Source organism: Beta vulgaris, chromosome 4 (assembly GCF_026745355.1).
Source record: "Beta vulgaris subsp. vulgaris cultivar EL10 chromosome 4, EL10.2, whole genome shotgun sequence".
Classification (NCBI taxonomy): Eukaryota; Viridiplantae; Streptophyta; class Magnoliopsida; order Caryophyllales; family Amaranthaceae; genus Beta; species Beta vulgaris.
The window spans coordinates 55,901,409-55,915,673 of NC_079205.1; the positions used below are offsets into that span (position 1 = coordinate 55,901,409).

The window sequence follows — 14,265 nt, forward strand, 5'->3', positions numbered from 1 at the left end:
GCATTCCCCTATCCCCACCAAAAAGAAATTTGTATATATATAATATAAAGATATGATGTGTGCTTTGTTGTGAGATTATATATATGATTGTGATTTTTGCCGACGTATGATAGGGACAAGCACATTGATTAGAATGGGTTATTTGGAAAGTTGGTAGTTTGTTAATTAGTTTTGGTGTTATTTTATGAAGATCGAAAATAATAGAAAAGAGTTCTTTTTATGAAGTTTCTCGAATGATTGACACTTATTTTCACATTAATAGGTTTATACTGTAGTGAAAAAGAAAAGAATGGTTAATATTTTATTACGACTATTAGACGGTTAGAGCAACATGAGTATATGAGTAAGGGTAAGAAGCTAGCTAGACTAGATATGATTTGAATGGAGGGTGTAAAGAATGATATGAAGAAATTAGTATTGCAAGGGAATCTAGTGCTTAATAGAAGTAAATGGAGGCAACATAATTTATGTCAAGGATAACTAGAGATAAAAACCTTTCAAATGTAACCAAAATCATCGTATTAGGTTTAAAGGTATGACATTATTGTAATTGTTGTGTCAATATCTTTCTTTCTTGTTCACCACATGAATGTCCTCAATTGTTACTGAATAAGTACTTACCTCATTTGATTTAAAGACAAAAACTTAGGACTTACTAAAGTGAGCTAAATAATGATTCAAATTCATCCTATTCGATCTAAGAATTGCGATTAATAGATTAATGAAGGCTGCTCTAGTCGCCCTTTTTTGTTGTAATATTAGTTTTGTACTTCAAAAACTTCAAGTTGACTAAAAAAAATTGTACTTCCTCCGTTTTATTTTAATGGTTACACTTTGTTATTTTACACTATTCACAAATTTCACTTTGACCATCATTTGTGATTTATACACGGATGAAAATTATAGTCATGTGGGATCTTGTTAGATTCATCATAAACATGTATTTTAGTAATGAAGAACTATACATAATTAGGTTTGTGTTAATTATAATCTTTTATGTATCATTTAGTTTTATAGCTAGTAAATATGCTGTAATGAGTGGTGTATATAAGTTAGTTTTCTTTCTCTCTTATTAAGCTGGATATAGGGGTTGTATAGTATGTGCTGGCATACTACTGTAAATGTTAGGGTGTATTTTTGTCTCGTAGCTTAGCCTTGTACTATATATTCCAAGGAATGAAATCATCCTAGGGTTGAGAGCCTCAATCAAAATCAGCCTCCATATATTTTATTCCTTCAGATAACCTGGGAGAAAACTTCCTACAGCAAGGGAAGAAGATCAAAGTTTAATATTTTTTGTTCATGGTATCAGAGCAAACCGGGTCAAATATATATCCTGGAGTTCAAAAGATTTCAAAAATACAATCTTTTTTTTTTTTTTTAAACATCTCAAATATTGAATCTTTGAAGCTGGAAAGTGAGATTATAGAAGAATAAAGCAATTTCTGCCTAGAAGGGTTGTTTGAAATGGCAGAAAAGAATGAGAAAGGAGGAGTTGTTCCATATGCAGACCCATTTTACTTGGGAAGCTCAGAACAACCAAACTCACCTCTGGGTTCTATTGTTTTCACTGGAAGAAACTACAACAACTGGAGTAGAAGCATTAAGATGGCTCTTGGAGCAAAGAACAAGCTAGGATTCATAAATGGTAAGATTTCTAAACCTGATGTAGCTTCTGAATAATACAACAAATGGGTTAGAAATGACTGTTTAATTAGGTGCTGGTTGTCTGCTAGTGTAAAACCTGATATAGCTGAACAAATGTTAGTGGTTGATACTGCTAAGAAATTTTGGGATGAGTTGTATGAAAGATTTGGACAGTCAAATGCACCAGAGTTATACATGCTAAAAAAGGAATTAAATGCTGTAGAACAAAACAACATGAGTGTCTCTGAGTATTATGGGAAGTTAAAGGGGTACTGGGATAGAATTAGTAGTCTGGAAGGATTCCCAGAGTGTTCATGTGGACATCTAGGGAAATGTACTTGCAATGTGGTGAAAAAATTGATGGAAAGAGAAGAAAAGAATAAGGTGATTAATTTCCTTATGAAGCTGAATGGAGGATATGACAATGTGAGACAGAATATAATAGGAATGGACCCATTACCTAGTGTGAACAAGGCACATCAAATGGTAATGCAAATAGAGAAGCAAAAGGAGATACTTGGAACAAGTGAAGTTAGCACAGAGGCAAGTGCTTTGGCTACTTCGAGGCAGAATTTCATTACTTACCCAAGGAACAACTATGGAGAGAGAAGGGAGTCAAAAGAGGAAAGAATGAAGAAGATTTGCGAGCATTGTAATAAGAGGGGACACACAAAGGATGGATGTTTCAAGATAAAGGGGTATCCTGAATGGTTTAAAAACAACCCAAAAGGGAAACCAGAAGGAAGGTATGCTGGAAATGTTGGAAGTACAAGTGATTTGATGATGCAGGAAAGCCCACTCGAGGAAGAAATGGGAGAAGATGGAGGTAAGAAGGAGGTGATGAGTGCAATGGTAAAAGAGTTGGTGAAGATGCTCAATGCCCAACAAGTTACAAGAAGCAGTTCAGGTACAAATAACATATGCAACTCGGCAGGTACAATATCCAACTCAAATATGTGTTCATACTATGAGTTTTTTGATAAGAAATCATGGATAATTGACTCAGGTGCATCTGACCATATGGCCGGTTGCACTGAGTTGTTTAGTGATCCGAGGAAATTGAACAAAGAGATAACAGTGGGAATGCCTGATGGGAGTGTGAAAAGTGTGAAAGAAATAGGAACAGTTATATTAAGCCCTGACATTACCCTTAAAAATGTGCTATACTTGCCTGAGTTCAAGCACAACTTACTTGCAGTGAGTAAGTTAGTAAGGGAAGGAAGAGTGAAAGTTGATTTCACTAATGATGGGTGTATCTTTCAGGACCTTTCTAACGGAAAGATACTTGGAAGTGGAGAGCTTAATGGGGGATTGTACAAGCTAAAGGTGAATGAAGAATCTGAAGAAAGGAAGAATGAAGATCAAGAAGATTTTGACAATGGTAGAAGTATAGACAGAGAAAATACAAGTGCTTTAAACTGTAAAGCTAAGAACAATTTAGATTTAATGCATGAGAGATTGGGACACACTTCTTTGTCTAAGATGCAACACTTAAAAGTGTGTGATTGCAAAGGTTTAAATGAATATTTTTGTGATACTTGCTGTTTAGCGAAGCATCATAGGCTGCCATTTTCTTTGAGTAAATCTATTGCAAATAAAATATTTGACTTGATTCATGTGGACTTATGGGGTCCATATAGAGTGCAAGCTATCACAGGTGCATCTTATTTCTTAACCATAGTGGATGATTGTTCAAGATGCACTTGGACACATCTTCTATCTAACAAAGAGCAGGTGAAGGGGATATTGAGAGATTTTCTTGCAAAGATAGAAAATCAATTTATGACCAGTGTGAAGGTGTTGAGGAGTGACAATGGTACTGAGATCTTGCAGGGAGAATGCAGTGAGATGTTTGCAAGTAAAGGAATAACTCACCAAAGAAGTGTGGCAGGTGTGCCACAACAGAATGGACGAGTTGAAAGGAAGCACAGGCACCTCATTGAAACAGCTAGAGCTATCAAAATTCATGCAGGTATGCCTAATAATATGTGGGGAGAATGTGTGTTAGCTGCTACACACATCATCAATCTACTCCCTACAGTAGTACTAGGTTGGAAGACACCCTTTGAAAAACTCATGAAGAGACCTCCTAGCTATGAGCATCTTAGAGTTATAGGATGTTTGTGCTATGCTAGCAATACTCATAGAAAAGGGGACAAATTTGCACCTAAGGCAATTAGGTGTGTTTTGCTAGGATATCCTAGTAATCAGAAGGCATATAGACTTTATGACATAGAGTCTAAGAGAATTTTTGTATCTAGAGATGTAATATTCAAGGAAGGAATCTTCCCTTATAAAATGAAAAATGAGTATGGAAAGAGTCATAGTGTTCCTTTGACTCCCAATTCTGCTGACCAAGAAGAAGAGGGAGATCGAAGAGAGCACACCGCTTTTACTAACATTGGTGAAATGCAGAAACATAATAATGAGAATGAGGATTTGATAAATGAAGAAAATGAAGGAGCTGAAATTGAAAGGGTCACACCAGAAGAAGAAGAAGTGACTCAACATGTTGTAGATCCTGCACAACAAGAAACAGGAAGAGCAACAAGGGAAAGAAGGGTACCTTTGAAATACAAGGATTATTTCTGTGAGACTCTGGAGAAACAAGGGAGGGGAGCAACTGGGGAGATGGAGAAGACAAATCTAGTCTACATGGACTTGGATAATCTGGATTACTATGTTCCAGAGTACCAAATCTCACTGAACAATGTCATGAGTGTAAGGGAACCATATAGTTACAGAGAAGCAAGTACTCACAAGGAATGGGTAGCAACAATGAAAGAGGAACTCAATGCCATTGAGAAGAATGAAACTTGGGAGATTACAGAACTTCCTGAAGGACACAAGGCCATAGACACCAAATGGGTGTATAAGGTGAAGTTCAGACCAGATGGAACAGTGGAAAGGTTGAAAGCAAGATTGGTTGTGAGGGGAGATAAGCAAGTGGAAGGAAAGGACTATAGAGCCACTTTTTCCCCTGTGGCAAAATTTGCTACAGTAAGATTAATGATTGCATTAGCAACTGGTAGAGATTGGCACCTACACCAGTTGGACATCAACAATGCTTTCCTCCATGGGCATTTGGAGGAAGCAGTGTACATCAAAGTGCCAGATGGTTATGAGGGAGTGTCGCCTAGAAAGGTGTGCAAGCTAAGAAAAAGCTTGTACGGGCTTAAGCAGGCATCGAGACAATGGAACTTGGAACACAAGAAGCTGGTAGTGGAACATGGTTTCAAGCAATGTGAGAGAGATAGTTCTCTTTTTGTCAAGAAGAAAAGAGAGGTATTGCATGATCTTAGTATATGTAGACGATCTTATCATGACAGGAGATGATGAAGATGAAATTACAGAAATGAAGGCAAAACTTGATAAAGCTTTCACTATCAAGGATCTAGGGAAGCTTAGGTATTTTTTGGGAATAGAAGTAGCCAGGGGAAGTAGGGGAACCTTGATTAATCAAAGAAAATATGCCTCTGACATTGTGAAGGATGCTGGAATGGATCAATGTAATCCTGTACATTTCCCATTTCCCATTTCCAAAGGGAGTGAAACTCTCAACTGAATTAGGAGAAAAATTGGAAGATGTTGAAGAATATAGAAGATTGGTGGGGAGACTGTTGTACCTCAACCTCTCTAGACCTGACCTTACTTTCTCAGTGCAGCAGCTGAGTCAGTATGTTAGCTGTCCCAGGAAGCCTCATATGCAGGCAGCATTACATGTTGTGAAATACATCAAAGGGACTCTTGATCTGGGATTGTTTTATCCTAGAACGAATGGGCACCAAGTCATTGGGTATAGTGATGCAGACTGGGGCACTTGTGCGTACAGTGGAAGATCCCTTAGAGGATATTGTGTTTTCCTAGGATCATCTCTCATTTCCTGGAAAACAAAGAAACAAAAAGTGGTATCAAAATCCTTCTGTGAAGTCGAATTGAGAAGCATGTCCCAAACCACAAACGAGCTAGTATGGGTTGCAGGAATTTTCGAAGACTTGGGATTAGATGTACCTCAACCTATCACTCTATACTGTGATAACAAGGCTGCTACATATATAGCACACAATCCAGCATTTCATGAAAGGACCAAGCATTTAAAATTGGATTGCTACTACATCAGAGAGAACATTGAAAGTGGTTTTCTCACCACTGCTCATGTTAAAACCACTCTCCAGCTTGCTGATATTCTTACCAAGTCTTTATCCACTGCTCAGCATCATTTCTTATCATCCAAGTCGGGACTTGTTTCTCTTGCACAAGTCCAACTTGAAGGGGGGGGGGGTGAAGAACTATACATAATTAGGTTTGTGTTAATTATAATCTTTTATGTATCATTTAGTTTTATAGCTAGTAAATATGCTGTAATGAGTGGTGTGTATAAGTTAGTTTTCTTTCTCTCTTATTAAGCTGGATATAGGGGTTGTATAGTATGTGCTGGCATACTACTGTAAATGTTGGGGTTGAGAGCCTCAATCAAAATCAGCCTCCATTTATTTTATTCCTTCAGATAACCTGAGAGAAAACTTCCTACAACAAGGGAAGAAGATCAAAGTTTAATCTTTTTTGTTCAAGTAATATGTATTTTTGTTAGTTTTAGAAATACAAAACTAAAGATATATGTCCTCAAAGTTTTGCATTGGCATGTATGAAAAGTGTAAGTGTATAGATTAAAATGAAACGAATGGAGTATATTATAAATGTTATTGGTTTATATTCTATTAGTTTCTTTATGACAATAATATGCAATGGTTAACATAAACACAAAATTTGTCAAAACTAAGAATGAAGTGGTGTATAAATTGCATGTTGATTACTCAAACACTATATTGTAGTATAATCAAGTAATGGAGTGAAAAAATTTCAGTAGTAGAACAAGTCATAACGTAGAATAACAAATACAACTGGAAAGTGGTGCATACATGCTGGAAACTATTAGATCTCTCCTGAAAGTATATTGATCAATACCTGCTGGAGTATCTTGCAAGAGCTAGCAGGTGGATATATGCTCCTTTGAAGGGAAGGGATCACTTTTCTTTATTAATTAGTATGCAGGTGCTCATGATGAATTAGATTATATGCTTATTCCGATCACAGCTCACCAGTTATATATGATGATCAATATATATTAATATGACTACATCAAAGTTAGATAAATGTTTTCTTTCTTAAAGCTTAAAAGTATAGTCTGATTTATAGGACGATGGAAAGTCTCATATGGTAATGCCTTTTGCTATCTAGTATCTACCCACGTAGATCTTTTTCTTACCCAAATTACTGTAGTATTTTTAGATATATATTAATAACTAGGTGGTAATTTCTTTTGGTGTAGAGAACCACAAGGGTAATTGATGTAGACGAGATTTGATCATAGGTCTTGGGTGTCATCTCCCAATACTTTAACCAACTAATCTAGTTGACATTTCCTTTAATAAGCGATAATGAATGAGGATAATATGTTTTTACTTGTATAAAATGGATCTCGAAAACTAAAATTTAAATCAAATTTCGATTTTGAATATGGATAGGATCCAGATTTGAGACATCAAATTCAAAAATTTGAGGATTCAAATCCTATAAGCTGGATTTGGGTGTACAACACTAGATTCTGATCTATATATCTAGTGCAAGATTTATGATCTTTTAACATCCCTACCTGTAGGTAAAAAGAGTACTTTGTGGGAACTAATTTTACCAAACAACGTTGGATCTCATCAAAGCCTCACACATCCACCCATTATCTAAACTTGGTTTGATCAAGCTTGGTTCAATCCAACCTAGTGCGCGCATACTTCTAGAGTGAATTAATTAAAAGATGAAGTATAACCTAACCTTACAAGTTACATCATGCATGCTCTTGAATAAAATATCACACACCACTATGAATTTATGATGTACAGGTACAATCTACAATGATTGTGAAAACTAGTATGATGGATAGTTGGCGAAATGAAGTATGGTTTAAGCCAAATAGCCAATGCATGGATTGTAACGTGACAGTGTACAGAACATTAAATTCCACATAATAGAGCAAAGAGTCCTCTTCCCCTATCCCTATTTCAAATTTCATCCATAACCGGCCAAAAAACATCAAATACTTGTTTATATTTTCAATTATTTGGGAAAGAGGTAAAGTCCAAAATTAATTGTACAACAAATTCTTTGTACGAAGCTCCTTTCAAGTCTAAGAGTAACATGGCTATATTTGTGGGTTGCTTGCTTGCTTTTGACTTAATGTAACATTTTAGGCATTTTTCTTAGCTATACTAAATACTATTCAATTGTCAGTGTCACCACTTACCACACCCTTGCCAATTGTCATGCAACTAAGAAAGCGCATGTAATCTTGTAAACTAAAGAAGATTACGTGAAAGAAAATATTGTAGTTATTAATCTGTATAATCAAAGTTAACATTATATTGAATATGCACTAATAACATAATTAAGTTGCTGATATGTCATGAAGCTATAAGTTAAAGTTTAAGTAAAATTCTTGATCTCTTGCATGATTTGTTAGGCAGTCATTTTATGTGAAATTTACCCATTCAAATCATATCATACTTCCTCCGTTTAGAAATAGTTGCACCATTTCTATTTTGTGCACTATTCACATCTTACACTTAAATTGTCTTTGGTGATTTATATTTTAGGAAAAACATAGTCATGTGGGATCTTGTTAGATTTGTCTCGATGTAAATTTTTTTAATATCAACTTTTTATGATTTTTACTTATTGATAATTAAAGATATTAATGGTTGAAATCATACATCGGCATGCGTGAAAAGTAGAAATGGTGCAACTATTTCTAAACGGAGGAAGTATTATACATTGATTTGGTGGCAGAATTAGATACGATGAAATGTATGTCACATCCAATAATAAATCAGTTTTAGCCCCTAATTTTACATCTACTAAAAATAGTTTCAATCCAATATACATAATACGAATTTCTAAACAAAAAACTAGTTCTACCTCTCTAAAAAGAAGTAGTTCTAATAAGTATAAATTCGATTGGTAAAATCTAGGTTAACCAATAGAATTTAGGTGAAGTGAACATGATCTTGCAGACAATAAAAAAATTTGAAGTTAGGGTTTATATCGTTTTTGAAACATATATTTTTTTATATAGATAATTCTTTAAGAACAAATGATATTTTTTCACGAGCTATTATGACTTAAGCACATCGAAGAATATACATACCATTGTTGATTATTCACATATAACAATAAAAGACAAGTAGTCAATTTGATGAACTTTAAGATGACATTGATTGGGAGAAATCACCTTTTCAACTAAAAGTATAAATTACAATGATATCCAATTCTAAATCTTACCGACATGGTGGCACAAACTAATTTGGTAATTACACTTGTACATATATAATGAACTAAAATGATATCTACTGAATTGAAAATTTAATTTTACTTACTAAAATTGATAGTTTACTACTGTAAATCGAACTTTTCTAATTGAAACTAATTTTCACTAATGAAATCTGATAACTTTCTAATCTCTAGCATAATTATCATAAGATTATTGATTTTTGTTGATTAGATTAATTGAAATTGACTTTTTTTGGTCAAAACTGATTTTTAGTTATCAAAAATGATTTTGAGTTTGTCTTGTAAGAGAGTAAAGAGACCGCCTATGTTTAAATTAAAATTAGGCAATAGTAAGCCCAATACTAAAAAGAGAATTAGTCAAATAGTGACTACTTTAATTTCTTTTGCTGACTAGTTTAATCCATTTAGTTACTAGGTCTACTTTTATGTTAAAATTAGACCGTCTCTTTTAATAACTTTTGAATGATTTTTACTTAGTATCCCAGTCCCAAAATAAATGCAACGATTAGATTGGCATATTTGTCAATAATGCACAATTTGAAATTTAAAAATTTAATTTGTCGAAAATATACATTAAGATATATGTAAAAACATTTTATATATTAAAAAAAAATTTATGGTCAAAATAAAGCATCTAAATGCAAGAAAAAGTCAAATTATTATATTTATTTTGGGATTGAGACATTTTTCTAAGGTAAAATAAACAAAGTCTATAACCATGAGACTATTTAAAATTTGAAAGATGATTGCTCAAGAAATCTTAATAAACTAGTTATTAGGCTCGGGCTATGCCCCGGGTAAGAAAATTTTCATTTATTAATATTGTACTTTGATATGATAGCACTAAATACTACTTGGTCTAGTGGTTAAAACTTTAGTACATGAACTTGAGGTCACGGGATCAAAACCTATACTATGCAATTTCTAATTTTTTTATTGTACATGGATTACATGATCTACAACTCCCTAGGGAGAGCGCCATGTGGCACCATTCCTGATTTACGCACGCCTTTTAATATATTAGTATAGATATTGATGATAAAGCAGGTCATCACTTTTTATCATAACTTAATTTGAGGATATAACTCGAATACGATGATAGCCCATTTCTAAAGAGAAACTTAGGAAATTCAAATCAATCCAACCCAAATTTAAATAGAATTATGAAAATCAAATTGACTCGAGAATTCAATTGAACTACACTCGATTGATGAACATATAATTAGAGGTGTAAGTAGATTTAACTAGATTGGACTTTGTCAAATCCAAATCCAGCCCAAAGTCTTTTGGACTTGAGAAATTGAGTCTGAGTCCGATCCAAATATTTTTTGATTCTAGTCCAGTCTAGTCCGATAATTTTTTCTTGAGTCTGAATCCAGTCCGATAATTTTTTCTTGAGTCCGAATCCAGTCCATTCTAGTCCAATTATTATATATTTTTTCGATTTAGATTCAATGATTCACAACGTGGTCTCATAGTTGAATTTGAAAAATTAAGCTTATTATATCCATTACATAAAATAAGTCACATATATTTTATAAATATTATATATATATATATAATATTTATATATAAAATATATTTGGACTAGACTGGACTTATTAGGGTGAGTCCAAATCCAGTCCGAAAATATTTGGACTTGAAAATTTGAGTCCCAGTCCAATCCAGTCTAACAAATTTTGACTGAACTGAATTGGACTCTGGACTTTTCTTATTCCGCTTACCACTAGGGGAAAAAAAAGGAAGGGCTACGGAGGAAGGGTTGCGCTTTTTCTAAAAGCGCAGCCCTACATAGCAGAAGGGCTGCGCCTTTTAAAAAAGCGCAGCCCTACTAAGTGAAGGTGTAACAGCCAGTAAATAATAAATAATTAATGCACGATTAAGTAGCTTAACTCGGGAAATTTAAATGTGATCGTACGTAAGTATTCGTATGATAAGTTGTGTGTAAAAATAATTTGTGCTTTTGTGTAATTAGTATTTAGAAGGGATTATGTAAAGATAATAATATTATCAAATTATGTGTAAACACTTAGGATCGATATATTATTTTAAGAAGTTGAGTTGTGAAAATTGAGGGCTATTGGAAGATAGAAATTATGTTCAACTATTAAGCAAATTAACGGTTACGCTTAATAGAATGGACTTTAGAATTTCATTGAGAGTATGAGGTTAGGTATATCAAGTAAATTTTATGATGAGGATTATAATAAGAACAATTGTGGGGTCTTAGAATACTAACATATGGTATATTATAAGATTTGGAGTCATATTAAGACAAATGAGAAGAGCTGGAAAATTCTGAAATGCACCTAGTAGAATGGAGTCCCATTAAACCACTTAATTGTGTCGATCAAGGCTGGGATTATATACCTATACCTCCCTCACATACACCTCCATACTTCACATAATTTTCATCACTGAATTCCCACAAAAACCCACTGCCCAAAACTCTTTCTCTCTCTTCCCCTTACACGCCATTTCTAGCGGTACAAGCAGAGGAGTCTTCTGCTTCTGTTTTCTCGAAATTTTCCTCAATAACTCTAGCATGCAAGACCTGATCTTCATTATATACATATAGGAGCATACTGGGTAGCCAAGAAATCATTCGTTCAAGGTCAAGAAGCTCAAGAAAAAGAGACATCTTCCTCAACCAGAAAAACAGTAGGTATGTTGATTTGTTTGGGTAAATTGAGGTACTTTCCCTAAGTCAATCCTTATGAATTTTTGTGTGAATATAAATAGGTGTTTAAGGATTCCAAGAAGGTAAAAATCTCGTCCAAAGGAGAAGGAGAGGTTGGATTATTGCTGTTAGAAGTGAAGGTACACATAAAACACTCCATTTGGAAACATAGTTTATACAAAAATTTGGTAAAATTGTTGAGAACGATTTTAAGGAGGATTTTCTTGATTCTAGATGATTAATATCTACTGCATGTTAGTATTTGATAAGGATTAATCATTGAATATTCAAAAATTAAGTGGAAAAGCATGTTCTTTCACTACATTATAACTAGTTATGTGATTTTTGTTGTTTTTTTTTTCATGAACTTTTGTGTGTGATTGGGAATTGAATTGTTTGGAATGAAGTTGGTTGATGGAACAGTAGGGTAAGTGATTATTAAGAGGTTGCATGTGTAGGTATCATGATTTTAAGAACATCCTTAATTGCTAGTTGATTTTTACACTAAAAAGGTGACTAAACTACCCTAGTTTTCCATGTTTTTATGAAGTTATGCTTAGCAAATGATAAGTGGAAGTTTTAAAGGATTATCTTAAAAGTTTTTATCACTAAGCTACTGTATTTTAGTATTAGGACTTGTTTAAAGATCTTTCTTATTTAATGACATACCAAAGTAGAAGAATTTCACCTTAAAAACCGCATTTTAGACACGAATGTATTTTAGTTTTGCGTGAGAAGTTGGATAAATAATTTTCTTTACAAATGAGGAGATTTCCAGTAGGTTTAAGGTTGAAGAACTCCACTTATTAAGTTAATGTTCAATTGAGATTCAAGCTAAGTACATCCTGGCTTCCGAAAAACATTCTTTTTCCTTAACATAACTTAAGTTCTTTAAAAAAAAGGGATTAGATGAGCAACTCTTGATTTTGATATGATATATTGCACCTCAAATTATCACTTAACTACTGTCATAACCATCTTCAACCATTCTTATTGAAGTAATTAACAGTTTTCTTTCAATCACCGAACATTGGTGACTTGTTTCGAAATTGTGATAAATGGTTTTGAACTCTTTTTGCGTATAGAAGAGGAATGTGTGTATATGTGTAAGGACATGTCCTATTTAAGCTTGCAAGCGAGTAAAAGTAGGAGTTTAACTCCGAATTGTGTGGAGGTTTGCACTTAGGTGCACCTCAATGTGTGAACTCTTCTTCTTACGCATAACTAGAAAACCGTTTTGACTTTGTGTGTGTATTGAGAAGTTTGTGATTATCTTTTAAACACTAAATTATGGAAATTCATGATGAGATGATTTTTTTTTAAACATGGATTTTGCAAAGTAAATTGGGATTGTGAATACATTTTATTCTCAACCACCATAATTATCCTTGGGGTTAATATGTGTACCAGCGTAAGCTGATTTTTCTTTCTTCTTTTTGTTCTATGAACCTGTCCTGGTGGGGGCAGATTTTTGTGCAGGAACTAGCAAACTAAGGTAATCTGAGGGAAGAGCGAATATGAAGTCATGTCCCAACTATCATAGCAGATGCAAGCTTGAACATGATCACCTTTTGAGATTTACTTCTGTTTATGAATACTGTTTAAACTTATGATTTAAAATCTTATTTTGGGTTTGTAATAACTAAATAAATTTTCATGTGTGATGAATGTTTGATTTAAGTGTAGCTCGTAGAGTCAATCCAGCCATATTAATGGGTTGACTCCAGCAGGTGACAGCCTCCGTAACGTTTGATTATGCTCTTGCTTCCACTATTGCTAGAAAGTATAGTTTTTAATTAATATTTAACATAAGCTAGGGCGGGGGCTATTACAGAAGGGCTGCGCTTTTTTAAAAGGCGCATCCCTTCTGCTATGTAGGGCTGCGCTTTTTAAAAAAAGCGCAGCTCTTCCTGAAAAAATTTGAAATTGCGAAATCGCAGGCTTTGAAATATTGAGCGGGGATTCGTCAAATATATTATCCCTCATTCTCTCTCCTCTCTCACGTCCCTCATTATTCCTTTCCTCCTTCTCTCTCATCTTCTCTTCTTACTCATCCTCTCTTCTCTCTCAAAAACTCCCATAAACATTTGCGACAAAAACCTTGAAATGATTTGCACTAAACATGGCGACGGAGTCCGATTGCCTATTGTGATACCTTTTCGGAAGTGGAACGGGCCAACGAGTCAAACTCACTGCTATGCCGTGATGTTTAGGCTTTTTAAGCCATCCGTTTCGTTTAAGCCTCCAAATAGGCATTTTAAGTTTTTCCGAAATTTTTTTTCCCTTAAATTATGTATTAGGGTTTTGTTTTATGTATTTAAACATTATTAGGTTAATGTTTGGAGGTAGTTCTTGTATTTTCAAATCTATAATGTTCTTGTATACGTCTCTTTGTTTATATATTTTGATTAATGTTCTTGTATACTTCTCTTTGTTTTGATTAATGTTCTTGTATACTTCTCTTTGTTTATTTTGATTAATGTTCTTGTATACTTCTCTTTGTATATAATTTCTTGTATTTTCATCTTTGTTTTGATTAATGTTCTTGTATACTTCTCTTTGTATATTAGTTTTTGTTCCTTTTTTTCATTTTCGTT

The 14,265-nt window shown here is 33.9% G+C and overlaps 1 protein-coding gene across 2 annotated transcripts in view; it reads left to right on the forward strand.

Annotated features, from left to right (window-relative positions):
• Positions 1–14,090, forward strand: part of LOC104890622 (anaphase-promoting complex subunit 11) — a 38,708-nt gene extending 24,618 nt beyond the window's left edge. The window contains exons 3-5 of one of the 2 annotated variants that reach the window (XR_007273584.2): positions 11,567–11,653; positions 11,731–11,808; positions 13,136–14,090. The gene's annotated coding sequence lies outside the window, so the exon portion shown is untranslated. The remainder of the gene's footprint in view (positions 1–11,566; positions 11,654–11,730; positions 11,809–13,135) is intronic. The other variant, XR_007273588.2, reaches the window with a different exon arrangement.
• Positions 14,091–14,265: the final 175 nt, after the last annotated feature.